This window comes from Apium graveolens, chromosome 3 (assembly GCF_009905375.1).
Source record: "Apium graveolens cultivar Ventura chromosome 3, ASM990537v1, whole genome shotgun sequence".
Classification (NCBI taxonomy): Eukaryota; Viridiplantae; Streptophyta; class Magnoliopsida; order Apiales; family Apiaceae; genus Apium; species Apium graveolens.
Window position 1 is genome coordinate 135,263,981 of NC_133649.1, and position 14,809 is coordinate 135,278,789.

At 35.9% G+C, this 14,809-nt stretch overlaps 1 non-coding gene across 1 annotated transcript; it reads right to left on the reverse strand.

Annotated features, from left to right (window-relative positions):
- Positions 1–11,423: 11,423 nt before the first annotated feature.
- On the reverse strand, positions 11,424–11,530 carry LOC141716313 (small nucleolar RNA R71). Its single transcript, XR_012573026.1, has one exon. It is a non-coding gene; the product is annotated as a small nucleolar RNA R71 (small nucleolar RNA).
- Positions 11,531–14,809: the final 3,279 nt, after the last annotated feature.

A 14,809-nucleotide genomic window follows, 5' to 3' on the forward strand; every position in this document is an offset into this window, starting at 1 on the left:
TTTAAATAGCCTAATTATTATTTAATTATAATTAATTAATTATAAAAATTATGCACAATTTCTGGGAATTCTCTAAAGAACAAGTCGGGTCGGAATTCGGGTCAGGAATCAATCAGTGATTTTGAACGTTTCTGAACACCAAATCGTATCGTGTAAGTACTCAAATCGATGGTTTTGAGTTGTTCTTTCGGTTATTGCAATCAATTTCAGGTTCTGATGTTTAGATTTTCAATTTATAATTCTAGGGTTTATGTTAGAATTGGTACTTTTCGATTTTAGGGTATTATGTTGAAATTGATACTGGATATGGCTTTGTTTGATGATTTATGTTGGATTTCTGATAGTTAATTTTACAAACGATAGCTATATATCGTAGTTCGATTGATAGGGTTTTAATTTAACTTCGGGTCTTTTAATTTGAGACTGTTTTGATTCAATTAAATGATATAGAGTTAGAGATCGTAAAATTTGTGATCGATTGAGACCGGTTTCGTTGATTTTGGTTTACGTTTGAGGTTCGCCAAAAAATCGCCGCCTTAAACGACAATTTTGATTTTCCGATCACCGAAATGATTGTTTGACGTTTTGGTGGGCTGGGTTAGCATCATAACGATGTAAGGAGTATTTTGCAATTGGTTTGGTCAAGTTCTGGGTTCTGGTCACCGGAAACCGCCGTGACTATCGCCGGCGTTCTTCGAGTTTCATCGGAGAAGACGATACAGATTCGTCTGTACCTGTAGGCATGGGGATTGGATTTCTGCATGATTAAGGATTAAAAAGCCTATGAGAACAGGGTTGAATAACCCTCAGAGCTGTCTGAATTAAGCTCGTCGGAAACTGGGCAACGTTGCCGGAGTTTAGACCGGTCGACGACCCCGTTTCTGTTCTTCCCAACCCGAATCAAAACCCGGTTTCCAACCCGGTTTTGATCCGTTTCTGTCAGAAGTAATTTTCTGACAGATGTTTCTGAGAATTAATTCTATTTTTATTTTATTTTATAATAAAATCAATTTTATTTATTTTATAAATTGATTAATTAATTATTTAATTAATTGATTTATATTATAAATAATTCTGAAATATTTTCTAACAATCAGATTTAATAATTTTCTCAATTATTAATAATTTATTAATAATTTATTAATTATTTAAAAATGATTAATTATTTTGATAATTAATCATATAATTTTCAATAAATCATAATAACTTCATTGTAATTCCAAAAATTATAGAAAAAAATATTTTTAATTCTGATTTTCCTTAAACAATTATTTAAAAATTATTTTTGGGTTTAAAAATTAGTAATAATTATTTATATTTAATAATAAATTGAATTATCTGTATTTAATTGATATTAAATAGACCGTTAGTCCGATTCGAGCGAAACGAAAGCCCTTTTGACTCAGAAAAATGCATTCTTTTCATTAAAAATAATATTAAAACCTAATTTCTTCTACAAAATTAGTAGACTTTGTTATTTGTTTGAGTATCAGTTGAATCGCGTGCCGGTACTAATCCAAAAAAATTCCGAAAAATAGGAAACGAGTCAGATAATGATCAGTTGAGCGATCAGCGAGTCGATTTTGATTTTAAAAATTATTTTAACTATAAAAATGATTATGTACTTATGTGTATTATGTGGTTAATCGAGTCCTACTTGTTAATATATAATATACGAGTCAATCATAAGCACATGGGTAGACAATAGGAACGATGTGAAGTCGGTTCAAGACGCAATTGAAGTACGAAATGACTAAACCAGTCTATTTCTCTAACAGAAGCTAAGCCAGCAAGGCAGGTTGAGTTGGTGATAGATAAAGGTGACATAATTGCAGTGAGTCGGGCAGAAGGCAAGTTTTTCCCCTATTCTAATTTCAGAATAGTGATATTTCTTCAGATTCTTATCACGCTTGCACTCTTTTGATTCTTGTTCATAAACACTGATACACACTTGTTATTCTCTTGTTCATATTTCATTTCGATTCTTGATTTCTCCATTTTCCTTGAATCCCTTATTCATATTCCATTTGTTACTCACTTATGTTGATATATTCTGGTGATTAGAATATATCAAAGCATACCGATTGTTCCGGTTGCTATGCTATGGACATGATAGTGATATTTTGGGGATTCAGTTTTACTTGATCCGAAGGACCGGAACATGACCGGTGCCTTGAGATGGGCTGTAGATCCTGGGTACCCGACTGGATCTATATAGGGAGATATAGATCTGTATTGTATCCTGGCTGATCAGCAGGATATAGATGCGAATTTGTGTTCAGTTTAGTTCATTTGTACTCGCCAGTAATGGATGGCCTTCTTTCCATTTTCACGGGGTTATATCTTTGTAGATATACCCAGGTTACCGATTCATTTAAACTGCTTAAACACTGTTTATATTTTGCGGACTTTTTGAGCAATTTTTGGCTCACCTCTTTTTGTTGTTATTCACCTTATTATTTTTAGTTAAGAAGGAATATGAAACCCATCAGGACTCGAGTGGTAAAGAAGTGGGTCAAGCCTTGGGATCCTCTCATACCCAAGGTGTTGATCCCAATCCAGGAAGAAAGATTTGAGTTGCCCGGACAGGTGAAATGTAGATAGTTAGTGTGTGTGTTTGAATAAAATATGAAATTAGTTTAAAACTGGTTAGACAATGGTTTGTAATAAAGAGAGTTTATAAGTTTTTGAATTTGGTTTGTAATAAAGTAGTTAGTGGTTCTTGTTTTCATACTTCAACCTAAAAAGATCCTGGTTAGTGTTAAAGGGATTTAGATTCATTTCTTTATTATTTGTTAATCAGATTATGCAGGTTTGGTGATTAGTTAGTAACCCCCAGATTTATACCCCGGGTCTGGAGGGAGTTACAATTCCTTAGCTTTAGGTGATCATGCCTATATAGCTTAGCTTACTATTTGATAAAGTAACCATGGTTAATTTTATACCATGGTTGGTTAGCATGATACGTTTATTTATTCATTTACGCGTTTGTTCGATCGTTTAATCATTTTCGTAATGATTTCTCGTAAACGGTTCGCGGCGTAAATCCTTTCGTATTTATTCTTTATGTTTTGAAGTATCATTCTTGGACATAAATCCGTAGGGTTTTAAATTCGTAATTATATTTTGATTCCCGTAATCCTCGATGGTTCGTAAATACGATCATTTTTCAAAGTTCATTTTCTTCGAAAACTAATAGCGTTTACATACACTCATTTAGTATGTATAATCATGTTATCAACTCCGAAACTCAATTTCTCATGCACAACATAGTGTGGGCTAAAAAGTTTTCTCCATCAGCCAGGGTTACTATTCATTAAACGTTTTTACAAAGTCTCAAAAATTCGAGTTATTACAATCAATTTTCAAGCCTTGTTGTTAATTGTCAAATCTATGGACAACAGGTTGAGATAACTGAAGTTAACATGAACTTGACCTTGAACATTCCAACTGAAAAGGTAGTAGGGATCCCAACTTAGGATGAGCTGTATGAATTTCTGGACTTCATCAACTACTCTGAGAAGATTAACTTGGCCAGCTTGAAAAAGAAAAATCTGAGAAGGGAATGGTCTTTTCTGTATAATTCTGTGATAAGAGCTTTCACATGCAGGAAATCAGGGTTTGACAACATTTCTAGTGTTGTCCAAAAGCCGGTCTATTCAATGGATCACAACAAACAGATCAATGTAGGACACTACATTCTGGAGGAACTGAGCACCAGGCTCATCATGCCATTCACTTTAAGAAGTAAAGAAATTTTCCTTCCTAGATTCATTATGTCTGCTTTAAATCATAAAGTGAATGACATACATATGTTTGAAGGTGTAGATAGGTCACTAATAGGCAACTACAAGCAAGTGTCCAAAATTCTATTTGGATCACTTACTACTAAAAATAAGGTACAGGTGGGTCTTAAGTTAACACCTTTCATGATTGAAAGATTTAAGACCTATCCTTACCCTATGCCTAACATGAGAACCAATGTGAGTCAAGCTAGTGCAACAATGGTTTTTGAGCCCGTGGAAGCACAAACACAGGCACATCTATAGGAACCTACCCATGTTGAGCCTACTTCTTCAAAACCATTAGCATCTAGGAAACCAACCACTTTATCCTCTCAAAAGGATGAAGTGAGTAAAAAGAAGAGAAAGGAGATATCCCTTACAATTATAAATGAGAGTGGAGAGGAACAAATGCAACCTGAGTCACCCTTGATCAGAAAAAAGGCTAAGAAAACTGAGTTGACCACTCAAACCACCTCTGTATCCTCCTAAAAGGATGCAGGTGTACAAATGGGGCCAAAATAGATTCTAGAAACATCCTCTCAACAAGGTGTTTCTATTGAAAAGAGCATTCTCCCCAATGCATCTTGTACATAGTCTGCACAACCAACACTTGAACAAATCCAAGTGTATGGTAGAAGAAATAAGGATGGCACACACAAGGATAACACATCCCTTGAAGCTCCCTCATCCATTCAGGGGGAGCTGCCAACACTCAGTCCTGAGCTTCACAATCTTATATCTAATATTTCTTCTTCTTATACAGAAGCACTTGAATCAAATCCTCAAGTGTTGCCCCAATCAAGTGACGTGGTTCAAGAAACCTTGCTCGCACCCAGAAACCACAATTAGTTGCTGAGAGGCTACATGTTGGGGTAGACCTTGATGACACTAACACAAATATGGGGGATTCATCAGTCTTTAATAAAGACCCCATGGAGATCACAAATGCACCTTCATGTACAAATCAGTCTTCACAGACTGTCAGGTTTGAGGGTGGTACTCCTGAGGGAGAGCTATCTAAATCCTCTTCAATTCAATTGGAGGTTCCTGTTCCAGGAACAACTCCCCTCAAAACCTTGGCTGAAATTACTTTGAAAATTGATGCTGGGAGTACAACTTCCAATGATCCTATCATAGAGGAGGCAAGAATAGCACATTCAAGGGACAATGTGGTGCAAGACACACAAGGGTTTGAGTCTGTTGCAAATGACAGTAGCACAACAAATCGCCTCCAATTTAATTGGAGGTTCCCACAACTGGTGTGGAACAACACCCTATCATAAACACATAGAAATCTGTGAGTCAAACTGAGACTCCTGTCACAGGTGGTTCTGACCCTACACTCCGACCCTCAACCTCAACCTCAACAAACACACCTCCTCTCATAATGGCTTCAATCAACTGACTCTCAACCTACATCTATGGATGATCTTTTTGTTGACTAGATTTCTGGATTAGCAAACATCTCACAATATCTACTCACTTCTGATATGAGCAATCAGGACTATCAAGCCATTCTGCTAACATACAATGAAGAAGTTGAAAAACAAAAGGAGAAAATTATGAATAATGCAGAACAAGATGAGGAATGTGGATGCATGGCTATCTAAAGACTTTGTTTTGGAGATGGATTAAGTCTTGGCTAGATTTAGGGATGAATATGTCACTATTCTTGGAATAAATGCCAAGGCCTTGACTCCACAAGATGTTTATGATGCAGTCACTGAAGTTTACAAAGCTCAGCTCAAGGCTTTTCACCTCTTTGGTAAAGCTCTAGAAGTAAAGTTGACTGGTCATGAAGGAAAGAAAAGGAAGCTGATGAAAGAGAAAATGGATGAGATCATAGCATCTCAAGTCAAGATCACCTCCAAGTTTAAACATTTTGCTGATCAAATGGCAAGGTTCGATCTGACTTATGTGGAAAAAGATGTCAAAAATCTGAGACAATCCTTCATTGCTCTTCATGAAGTGGTCCAACAACAAATCACCAATTCAAATAACACAAATATCAAGCTGGACTAGCTTCACCAGACCAGATATGAGCCTTCTGCATTGCTTATGGATGATATCAAATAGGCTGTAGAAACAACTTTTGGCCTCCACGTCTACAAACCTTCAAATCCAGTCTCTTGAACAACAAGTCTCCAACTTGCAGTCTTCAAATGACTCACTCACAGCATAAGTGCATGCTCTCACTTTATTGGTGCAGAGTCAACAGACAGATATACAAACCTTGGTAGACTCCCATAAGCACCTAAAAATACAAAATGTTGTGGCTTTGAGAGCTATCATGGGCAAGCTTAACATTCCTCTGCCTGCACTTTCAGAAGCTGTGAGGCCTGAAATTCCTACTCCCCTTAAATGCCTGCAAACAAGACTAAGGGGGAGATAGAGGTTAGGCTGTTAAGATCATCATATACTCAAACTGTCCAAGCTGCTGAAAAGAGAAAAATTCAAGAAGTTGATATTGGAATGGAGAGGCTCATTAGAGCAGCTGAGGGACCTAGTCTGAGTAGGGAATTTGATGAATTGCTCAAGGCTCTCAGGGCTTCCCTCAATAACAATTTCTTCATCTACAAAAAGGCCTTGGACATGATAATTAACTTAATAAGAGTGATCTTAGTCACAAAGGAAAACTTTCAGGAGAAAAGAATTGTGATTAACATAAATGACTCAGGGGTAGACATGTGTATGTAGGTGTCCCTTAATTATCTTATCTTTAGAAGGGCATCTGAGTTCGATATCCTAATAAACAAAGTCAAAAGGGTGATTCCTGAAGACACTCTCTTGCTGACTGAATTGAAAAATGCCCAAGTAGTTGCTTTTCCTGAAACATATCTACAACCAAGAAAGGGAGTGGCATACATCTGTCCTACTACCAAACATTGCAAACACTTTCAGATTTTTAAGCAATGTGTCATGGCCAACAAAAATTTAATCATGATTCTGGAGACTGAGTTGAAAGTCAAGAAAAACAAGACTGTTGAAGATGAAGAAATGATTAAGTTTTTGAGGAGATATCTAAGTAATCCAGAAGCCAACTTACCTAAAACTCAAATCAATAAGGATAACTTGGATGATGATGAGCAGAAGAAAGATGATCAAAAACCTTCTGGCTCAAATCCAAGTCAATCCTCTAAGGCAACTGGAAGCAAAGATAAGAAGAAAGAGGAGAAAAGGAGAGGTGAGGAGAGAAGGAAAAAGAAAGAGGATAATTCAGGACCACAACAACAAACCCTAAAAATCCAAATTAACCAAGCTCAACCCTTTGTTCCAACAGACTCAAACATCAAACCACCTTAAACCTCTAAGCCAAAATTCATATACAAACAAACTTCTAACACTTTTCTAAAAATACCAATCACCTCAAGCCAAACATTTCTCAAGAAAATCATAAACCTACCTTTTGTAAAGCCATCACTCAAAGTCAACTACAAGTCTGTTGGGAGGAAACCTAAGAAAGCGAAGCATACTGAAAAAGTGCAAGTTACTGAAAGGGCCATCTGGAACTGTTTTAAGCAAAGTGATTTTCTACCTCTAAATTGGTGCATCTCAGATGAAGATTATTTTCAACAACTAGCTGAGGAAATAGTTAGAGTCTAGGTTGTAACCCTAAGGGAAGTAAGAATCTACTATGAAGACGGGTCCTTTAACTTTCTTGGCAGTACCTTAATGGACACTTTCTCTCCCACGTAAATTAAAGAGTGATAATTTTACTAAAGGATAAGGATACTGCTACAAGAGCATGGAGATCTGTTTTAGCTGAATGGTTGATAGTAAGGGAGGAAATGAAAGCAAAGAATAAGGCTGAATATAAGGAGAAGATAAGGAAGTATAATGGGGAAATTGAAATGTACATTAAAAGATCAGAAGAAATCAAGGCCAAAGGAATGAGCAGAATTTCTAAGGATGGAAAATTTCTAAATATCAAAGCTGGAAAATTCACAAGATTTAGGATTGATTTTCTAGATGGTTATCCAAAGCCAGATAGACTCAAACTTATGAAAGCTCTAACAGGGACACCAATTATAGAAGAACTTGAAATTCTTGTATATCTAAAGGACCTCATTAGAGAAGAAAAAGCAAAAACAGTCTTTATCTGATGCATGTAACTATTCAAACTTAAGAAATCATCTAATGTATAAATGTTGTAATTATGTCAATTTTTATGTATCAGTCTTATTTTCCATTTTAGCTTGGAGTTAGTCTTGTTAACATGCATGAATTTGTGATAAGCAATCTTCTCACAAATTGCGGGAGATTGTTGTACAAGACATGCCTGTACAATAACAAGACCAAGTCAAATTGACAACCCTAAGTAAGTTGTATGGTAATCTATGTTTGTATTATGTATTGTACCACTTAAGTCTGTAAAAATGTTCAAAGGAAGACTGGAGTCTTTTTCTATAAACAGTATCAAGCCTAAGAATTCTATCTGAAAGAAGATCAAGAAGATCATGCCTCAGAAGAATTATGAAGAAGCTTGGAGTTGAATAAATCTGTTTTGGGAAAAATATTCTAAGTCAAGATCTCTACAAATCACAGATTAAGTGTTATAGAGAAGTCATTCGAGAACTCCAGAATGACTTATCGAGAAGTCATGAAAGCTACTATAGAACTTAGAGATATCGACAAGCCAATTTGAAGACATGAAGAATGGAGATATCGACAAATCATTTCTTCACTAGAGAACTCTAGAGATATCGATAAGTCAAAATATCACTAGAGTTCTCTGAGATATCGATAAGTCTATTTATCACTAGAGATCTCTGAGATATCGATAAGTCTGTTTATTACTAGAGAACTCAGAGTTATCGATAAGCCAAAGTGAAGACATGAAGATGAGAGATCTCGACAAGCCAAATTTTCTTATAGAGAACTCAGAGACTTCGATAAGTCAAGACAACTGTAGAGTGATTAGAGATCTCGATAAACCAATATACTTATCGAGATGTCAAGTTCCTAATATGCCGAACTGGAGATCTCAAGGTAAAACTCAAAGTACAAAGTGCAGACCGGTTCAATATCCAAGATTATCAATCAACAAACAATCTAATCAGTTGAATTGATAAGTCTACAAAAGCAGCTTGAAGAGTACAAGATCAAATGCCAAGATTAACTGGCAAAGCAAAGTCAGAGGCGTGCAAGATTAGCAAAGATACACTAAGCCAGAAATAGAAAGATTTGATTATCCAAAATAGGGTTTAGTACATGTTGTTGCATGTTGTTTAATAACCAGTGTTTACTGTTTTATAAAGTAAACACTGGATGCTTTGTTAGAAGTAACAATATATATAAGAAAAATCTTATATTCTCTCAAGGAAGAAGCTAAGCTCTTTATCAACAAAGAGCCTAGAAATATTGTAGCATAACATTCTTAATTTTAATATAAAATTAAGTGAGTTTTGAAAGATTTGTGTTCACTGTTTTATCTGTCTAAATTCAGTACTAGCACAATTAAATACAAGATTCTAATTTACTTTTTTCATCACCATAAACACTTCAAGAAAAGCAGATAATATAAAACACATTCACCCCTTATGTGTGATTCATTATCTAACAGTTACACTAGAGGTTTTTACAATGTTTTCCCTAAGTTTTATTTGTGGTCGTTGCAATAGACCACTGATAAGTGGATTTTATATCTACTTGGAATGCTTCATTACAAGCTTAAGTTGGTGTTTTGGACTCAAGTTGTTGGTATTTTTGATATGTTTTTATGTTATTGCATTTCAAGCATCAGTTAAATGAAGGATCTTTTCAAGGAAATATGATGAAAAAAGATAAGAATTGGAAGCCTAGGCCATTCTTAAGTTGTATAGAATCTCGTTAGCTTCGCGTGGGCAATTGAATCGCCTAATTTTGACGAGCAGAACTCAAGATACGACCAAAAGAAGAATTATCAAAATATTTCCAGAAGGCCAGCGTGGCCGCGCCAGAACCAGCGCGGCTGCGCCAGAACCAGCGCGGCTGCGCCAGAACCAGTGTGGCTGCGCCAGAACCAGCACGCCCGCGCTCCAGAATCACTATTCCAGCGTGGCCGCGGCCCGAAAGTAGCGCACCCGCGCCCTGTTTCTGCACCAGAATCCTAATTTTAGTCGAAATTGAAGATTTTGAGAGTACTGGTCATCCCGGAGCCTATATATATCAATAAAAAGACGTTTTTAACAACAAGGAGCGAGGGGAGAGCAATAAGAAGACCTAGAGAGCACAAGATGACTACAGAGAAGAAGACTTTTGTATTCTTCAATATAGTTGAACTTGGATTCTTGTTTTCGATTTATCTTTGAACCCTAATACTATTATATTGTTTATTATCATGTTTTCATTGAAACCTATGGTGACGATGAGTTCGGTTATGAACTAATTGTTATTGTGGGGTTCCAACGGATTTACTTATAGATTTCTATAATTAATTTATTTCGATATCTTGGTGTGTGGTGATTGATTGATATCCTAGTATTGGTTATGCCTATTCGTCTTATGTGCGTAGCTAACATATAAGATAATGTGTTAATCTTTATTGAAGCGAAAGTTTATATAGAGGTTTAGAACTTGCCATACTAGCATAGGTTCATGTATTTATTATGCATGATTCATAGGTAATTTTAACCATCTTACTTGCCCTATGTAATCATGATAGATAACTTGTTCATTAAACCTTTATGTTGTCAAATTCTATAGACATATAGGGTCTTAACATAATTGGTGTCAATTCAGCTTCTATCTCTTTTTTGGATGTCTGGTAGTAGGGTATTCGTACAACGAAAGTTGGCGTTTACTAGTTTTGTGTTATCGAATTAGTTGTCATCATCACATGCTAAGGTTAAGAACAATGACTTTGAATGAAGTAGTAATGAAGTTAGAATCCTATATTTATCTCATATAAGTAATTCAACCTTAATTCTCTTAGTTAGTGCTATTTAGTATAATCTTTTAGTTTAATCAAAACCCAATTTGTTATTTGTTTTAGCATTGAGCGATAACCATATAAGTGCATAAATTAAACTTAAGCTAAACCAGTCTCTGTGGGAATGAACTAGAAAGTATTATATATTACTTGCGAACGCGTATACTTGCGTGTAATTTTAGCGCATGTTTTCATCCTAACAAGTTTTTGGCGCCGCTGCCGGGGACTCGGTGTTAATTTTTAGTTTATGTGCTTGACATCAGTGGTCATTAAAGTTCACTGACTCGAATTCTTTTACTTTCACGGTTTACTTGTTTGTGTTTCAGGTACTCATTACAATGGGAGATCCAGCAGCACCAACGAAAGCGTTAATGGATTTTTCTCAACCAAGATCAATGACATTCAATCTAGCATTCTCAGGCCAATGATCACAGCTAATACCTTTGAAATCAAGCCTGGCCCGATTCAGATGGTACATAATTCAATCCAGTTTGGGGGTTCTCCAACGGAAGTTCCTAATACGCATATTAGGGACTTCATTGAGATCTGTGACACTTTCAAGATCAACAATATTTCTGAAGATACTATAAAGCTGAGGCTTTTCCCATTTGTCTCTGAGGGACAAGGCTAAGAGCTGGTTACACTCTTTACCATCTGGTTCAATTACTACTTGGGAGGATCTTGCTCGGCATTTTCTTACTAAATTCTTCCCTATGGCGAAGACAACTGCAATCAGGAACGCTCTTACTCAATTTGCGCAGCAATCGGGAGAATCGTTATGTGAAGCTTGGGAGCACTACAAGGAGATGCTTAGGAAGTGTCCTCATCATGGCATGCCTGATTGGATAATTATCAATTACTTTTACAATGGTTTGGGAGCACAGTCAAGACCCATACTCGATGCAGCATCAGGTGGAGCATTATGGGCAAAGAGCTATGAGGAAGCTTATGAGCTAATTTGTAACACCCCCAGATCCGGGGTCGGGGATCCGGGTCGTTACGAGTTCCATTTCCCTTAATAACACCCAATCTTAATAATTACTCAACTACTCTGTACTGTGACCCCACAATAAAAACACACACCACACGTTATAGTCTCAGAGATGAACATCCAAAAATAACCACAAGTCATTTTATTCCACAATTATCTGCCAATACACCTTAAAAGGTTTTCTGAATAAATTTACATTTCTTTGCCATTATTACAATTCATAAATATAAATAAATCTGGTACATCAAAAGTTGAAAGCCTAGCCTATTGGTAGTTCCTACCTCAGCTACGGCGGCATCAATGCTTCTAGAAAACTGCGGAACGTCTCCTAATCGCTTGCGAATCGGGAGCTTGGTTCTGTTCATCTTTTCTATCTGTTGTTGTGTGATGAAAGAAGAAAGCAAGGGTGAGCAGCAAGCCCACCAAAATAATATGTATAATGATTAACAATATATGAGCCTTCTCATAGTACTCATGAAAGTCTTGGTCAAAAGAAATGAACCAAGTTGATATCTTAATGCGATGAAGTCGCAAAATATTCAGTATATATACATATATACTTTTCAAAATCTTGGAAGTCCTCTTCCATACATAATATACACAGAGTTCCAGTTTATAACTGTATAAAAATATTGTTGCAAGGTGATCTCATATATCTAACCTTGTCTCAACGTTTTTTTCTGAAAATCTTTGTCATGCATAAGATAATCATTTACTAGATATAAGTTTAAAAGATGAAGTTACAAGATACTCCAATATACTTATATCTTTTCCAAATACTACTTGAACTATCACCGTTCAAGTTATAATTAGTTTCAAAAGTTCATCACGTAGATGAGACTACAAGACCAGATTTGAATAGATTAAATCTTTAAAATATCATCAAAATAAAATGAAGTTACGAGATACTTCATTTGATGCAAACATCATTTTGAAAACTTGACCCTGCCAACACTCAACAATCGCCCAGCCGTAGCCTTTCTATCGAAGTGCTCTGGGTAGTGTTGCAGAAATATCCAATTGGATGATGAACTCATTACGGGAGTTTGCCGCGCCAGGAAGACCACTTACGATGATCAGTCGTAGTAGTACAACCCCACCATTTTCTACATGTAGAGGAGAACCTGTCGGATTTACTTGTCAACCGAACACTGAACTCCTAAGGAATGGACCGCCTTAGCGGAACTTCCAGGCCATTTGGGCCAATATAATAGGGCTGGGCCGGCGCTACTCGGCCACTTACGCCACTCCTAGTTCAGATGAAATCCATGACTCTGAAACGTAAAGCTCGTCCCCACTTTTCCCAAGTAGAAACTTGTTGATACGGACTCCACCAAGAAGTCATATCTATTTGGAAAGGAGAACTCACCGATATTTCCCAGGCGATGCCTGTTAATGGATTAACTTGTTCCAAGAATTTTACTTCCCGAGTGTTGGGTAAGTAATCAATTCATTTATCAAAACAGCAACCTTGTTGCGAATATAAAACACACCACAGAGCCGGATCCCTAGGTTTTGAGCGAGTATTTAAATCCCCTTCGAAAGGAGGATCTTAAATATAAAAATGAGTTTTGGGATCCGCTCTAACTTTTAAAAATCATTTTGAAGACTCGCAAAACATTTTTAAGAATGTTTGGAGTAATGCTGATTTAACAAAATAAATCAGTCCCAATATATTAGAAAATATCTGAATATTATTATTTAAATAATATTTCCATAAAGAATAATCTTTATATAAATAATTGAAGTAGAAGTTTTGAAACTTATACTTGAAATGAATATTAAATAACCAAAGATATACTTATATGAAAGTACTATCTTTATTTGAATAATCGAAAATAAGTTTGATTATTGACACCTTATTCTTTAATAAAATAAAGAATATATCTCAGAAAATAATCGGAGTCATAGATCCTCAAATAAATATTCAAATAATATTCAATAAATAAAATAAGCTGAGTCATAAGCCCTCGAATGAATATTCGAAATAATGTTCATTAAATAAAATAAAGGAGTCATAAGTCCTCGAATGAATATTCAAGATAATATTCATTAATAAAATAAAGTTAAAGTTATCGAATAAACCTTATCCGATTAATAGTTTTGAAAACTATGACCATATATATATATATAAGTATATATATATATATAAAATCTACTCGGGATCCTCGACTCCCGGTTTTAGAAAATGTTTTCACCTTTGGGTCCCTATACCAAGGGTATATGCAAATTACCGTTATTCTCTAGCATAGGTATTAACAACTGAATCAACAGATATATATGAAAAGAATACGAAACAGGCATGCATATATACCATATCACATGCTACAATATATCGCAAGAATTTGCTAATAACAAATATGCATTTATCGCAAGATCATGCATATACATATATACATCACAACAACAGTATAACGGGTAGAAAACTTGCCTGAGCGACTTGGGGTGATAAAAGGCTCGGGACGAGTCTGGTAACCTATAAACAACAAGTAAGTTGGAATTAAACCAAAGTCACTTGTAAATCTATACTTTAACTAACTTAGACTCTAATGCTCGTTTTGCGCTTACTGATTCTCTTAAGTCACTCGGGTACCCTCGGCTCCACCATTTTTAATAATTTAACATTTACGAGTTTTAAAGCGATTCCTTCGCGAGTGTCTTACAACTGCCTAACACACTTACCATAAATGTTTCATACATTAATTAACCCTTTTTGGTCTTTAACCTATGTTTCAAAGTAAGGCGAGGGGAAAAGTTTCGTTCGCGAAACGCCGTTACTTGAAACGGTCGTTTCTCCTAAACCGTGCATCGGAATCGAACGAACTATATATCAAAACGAAGCTCGTAACATGAGCTATCTAAAAATGGAAGTGGTCATAATCTAGCAGGGGGTTCTCGGGTCCTAATGTTATGTACAAAAACAGTCCAAAGAAAATCGGACGTTACGACGGCTATGTTTACGCGATTTCCCAATTTTAAACCACTCCAATTAACCACCAACCAACTCATAACCATCAATACAACAAAACTTCACCTAAACCATACCACATCAGTCCATAATCTCCAAGGTTTTCAACTCAAACAACCACAATCAAGACCTATGAACTATAATCAAGCTTCAAT